The sequence below is a fragment of the Humulus lupulus genome, chromosome 8 (genome assembly GCF_963169125.1).
Source record: "Humulus lupulus chromosome 8, drHumLupu1.1, whole genome shotgun sequence".
Taxonomy (NCBI): Eukaryota; Viridiplantae; Streptophyta; class Magnoliopsida; order Rosales; family Cannabaceae; genus Humulus; species Humulus lupulus.
This window is the reverse complement of record NC_084800.1, coordinates 66912507-66916670: the sequence shown is the minus strand read 5'-3', so window position 1 is coordinate 66916670 and position 4164 is coordinate 66912507. Positions and strand designations below refer to the sequence as shown.

At 33.6% G+C, this 4164-nt stretch overlaps 1 non-coding gene across 1 annotated transcript; it reads left to right on the top strand.

Annotated features, from left to right (window-relative positions):
- The first annotated feature begins 836 nt into the window (after positions 1-836).
- LOC133799030 (small nucleolar RNA R71) lies at positions 837-943 on the top strand. The gene has a single exon (XR_009876238.1). It is a non-coding gene; the product is annotated as a small nucleolar RNA R71 (small nucleolar RNA).
- Positions 944-4164: the final 3221 nt, after the last annotated feature.

Here is a 4164-nt window from a genome sequence, read left to right as displayed (position 1 = left end):
TCGTGATGGCATTCACTTCCTTGACATTTTGATCAATAGAATTTGAAGATTGGGCCATGTGTTGGCCTTGGACATTGAATTTTGGTTGGGAAGGAAGTTTGCCTTTTTCCAGAATGGCCAAGGATTTAGTCAAATTTGAGAATTGACATTTCATTTCCTTGATTTCTTCCATCATTTGGCGATTAAGCTTGGATTGTTCCTCGATGAATGCATGAAGAGTATTCTCGAGAGAATTTCATTTTGGATGAGCATTGTATTGAGGTGCAGAATACGCCTTTGATAGTTGAACTTGTTGCTCATTTCTCCATTGGCCTCTAGACGATTGAGCTTGGTTGGAATCTCTCCAACTGAAATTTGGGTGGTTTCTCCAACCATGGTTGTACGTATGGGAGAATGGCATGTTATATGCCCCTAACGCATTGCATTGCTCCTCATAAACCCCCCTCATTTCATTCAAAGCTAAGCAATCCTTATCTAAATGCTCCGTCCCTCCACAAACAAAGCAAGGTTCTTGCGGTTTCACTTGAGCGATCATGTGCGATTTTTGGCCATTCTTCATCATTAATACCTCAAACTGCTTTTTCAAAGCTTCAAGTTGGGCCTTAACACTATCATCTTCTCAAAGTTGATAGATCCCAGATGGTTTGTGTCGGTTGGTGCTGTCAGTAGCACTTGGACCAGTCCAGGTGTGAGACTTTTTCGCAGTTTCTTCGAGATATTCAAGTGCATCGTCAGGCTCTTTTTCGAGGAATTCACCATTGCATAGCATTTCTACAAACTGGCGCTCATGACTCGTGAGGCCTTCATAGAAGTAACTGACCAAATGCCAGTTCTCATAGCCATGGTGTGGGAACTGATTCAACAGATCTTTGAATCTTTCCCAGACTTGATAGAACGTTTCATTGTCCTTTTGGGAAAATGTGGAAATCTGTCATTTTAGACTGTTGGTCTTATGGCTGGGGAAGTGTTTTAGAAAGAAAGATGTGGTCATCTCCTCCCATGTTCCAATCGACCTAGGTCTCAAAGAGTACAACCAGCTTTTGGCTTTGTCCTTCAAGGAGAAAGGGAAGAACTTTAGTCGCACAACATCGGCATTTTCGGCTCGGTTATAGAACGTGGCTACTACCTCCTCGAATTCTCTGATATGCATGTATGGGCTTTCGTTTTCTATTCCATGAAATGTGGGCAAGAGTTGAATCATGCTAGGTTTAAAGTCTAATGCAGGCATATTAGGAGGGAAGATAATGCATGAAGGCGTGGAAGTGCGAGTAGGATGAAGGTATTCATTGAGAGTTCTTGGTTAAATTTCATCATTGCGAGCCATTGCGAATGGGTTATTATCAGCGAAAGTTTGTGGAGAAGCAGGATTGGTGGAAGCAGTTTCGGTAGAAGTGGCAGATGAATTGGAAGAAGTGTCACTGGAAGTTTCGTGATGATTCATCCACTCTCGGAAATCAGAATTAGATTTATTTTATGTCTTTTTATTTTTATTTTTTTTGTTAAACTTGTTCCCAGGTAGATTTGGAGGTTTTCGGGTGATCTCCAACGCCTTACTAGAACTCCCCGAGGTTACTGAGTAAGTATGGTAGATCACAAGTCAACCTTTTCGACCAAACAACCTTTAAGCAGAGTGAAATTGCTTATTTTGACAGAACAAGTTTGGTTTTCTTATAGTAATAAGTTGAACAATGTAATAGTGCAAATGTCGATGCTCGAAATGTTCCCAGGCCGATTGGGAAGGTTGCCAAGGTACCACTTTAGACCCGCACTTGCCTAGACAGAACTCCCCGAGGTTCCTAGGTAAGTGTGGAGGGTAACACTATCACAAACCTTATTTAACAACCAATCTTTCTAGACAGAACAATATCGGTTTCTACCATTTGTAATATTACACAATTGTTCCCAATACTAAGCGTTTTGTGATTGAAATTTTATGAACAATTTTATGCAATTATATGTTGTTTTTTTTTTTTGGAAAACCTAAATTCTAAGGAAGACTAAGGCAAAGAAAATAAAAGCCTAAACTAAGCAACAAAATAAACAACACAAAAATAAAATAAAGAAAAGAGAATTAAAGTGAAGATAGAATAACAAGCTTAATCTTTTTTTTAAAAAAAATATGTATTATACTAAAAAAAAAAATAGAATAGAAATTAAGAAAGAAAAATGGAGTAAGAATTAACTAAAAAGGAAAAAAAATAATTATATAAATATATGATTTTTTTTTCTAACCAAAAGAAAGGAAATTGAAAAAGAAAAAAAATTAAATAAATAAATAAAAATTAAAATTAAAGAAAGGAAATTGAAAAAGAAAGGAAATTTAAAATAAGAATAAATATATATATATATAAATATATATTTTTTGGATTTTTGTATAGATATGTATATATATATATATGAATATTTATAATATAAATATGTTTTTTTTTGTTTTACCGAAAAAAAAGAATAAAAAAAGAAAAAGAAAAGAAAATTTATATATAAATAAAGAGAATTTTTTGTTTATGATTTTTTTATAGTTTTTTTTCTTTTTATTTTTGTTATAATAATAATCTAATTAACTAAAAATTAGTAAATAAAAAACTATACTAACACAATATTTATTCCAACAAAAACACAATTAAAGTTACTAATATTTTTGTAAAAATTTCACTAATACCTTTGAAAACTACCTCCCCAACAACGGCGCCAAAATTTGTTTAACGCCAAAATCGTGACAACCACTAAGCGGTGGTTGTAGTATAATCGGACGGTCGATCCACAAGGAGGTAACCTAAACTCAAAAGATTAGTAGAAAATAACACAAAAAATAGTAACAAGAAATAAATAAAAAGATTGAAATGAAAAGAGATTTGAGATCTTGATGTTGTCTTTTTGATGAAATGATAAAATGAGATAAGTGAAATAAAGGTAAGATGTAATCAAGAGTTTGAGAAATGGAAATGTTTCAAGAATCATTCATATGCTTGCTTAGTTACTTGGTTACTTGATTTACAAAAATACAGAAGTAAATAGTTCACATCCCAACATTTGCTTGGAAAATCTAACATTAAAGTCCATATATTTTTTTTCTAACAAAAGTCCATTTGAGTTATAAAGTTCTTTACTTTAAAAGCACAATGTTAATCTTATGAAAAATCTAAAAATGACAAAATACCCAAAGGCAATAATGCAATAGAAGATTAGACATAAAATTATGTATCAATATTACTTTTACTAATTAGAAGTACATAGAAAGAGCATGACTAATCCTATATACTATTAGCATAAGTAAATAAAGATGACAAAATAGAGATGGAGATGAAAGAACATAAATAACTCAAATATTTTACATTAAGAACATAGTAAATCAAAGTAGCAAAATAACATCACGAGCATATGGAATCTGTAATGCCTCGAAATCCCTAATGCAGTTTAATGGCTGGATTAGTAGGCCGGGAGGGCCATAATTGTTTAAATATGCCATTAACTGATAATATGCATGTTTATGTGAATTATATTATAATATGATGTTATAAGCATGCATGTGGGTTCACATTTGATTATTAGGGTGTTTTGATAATTTGGCCCGTTTAGGGCATATTTGAGTATTTCGGTGCATAATGTGAATTATGGATGAGATCTCATTATTATGGAGATATATTAGAGCTATTCGGCATGAGACGGTCTTATATTTCAAATTAGCGGTTTTGTAATAACGGGGTCATTTATTGGGATATTGAGTAATGAGAATGTTATTTGATGATAGATTAAGAGTTATTGAGATCAGGAGGAAATTCTGGGAGTTTTGACTATAATGTTCCCGGGAGTGTTTTTGGGACCCCGGGCACTAGGTTTTATTTGAGGTTACTTAAGCTTGAAGTAGCTTGTCAGATAGAACCGTACGTTAGAAAAACTCTTACTCTCTTCCCGTTAGTTCATTTTACCGTTCGAGGCACTTTCGAAGAAATCTTGAGTTCTTGGAGTCGGAAACAAGCGAGGATCAATGCATAGTGATCCTAGGAAAGATTAGAAGCTTCTTGATCAAAGGATTTGATGAGAAACAGCCCAATTAAAGGTAATCTAAGTTTTGAGTTTTTAGAGTTTCTAAGCTTCGAATTGAATTTTGTGAATCGTTGAGTTTTTGGTTCGTTTGAGCCTCTGGATTTGATGGTTTTGGATCAT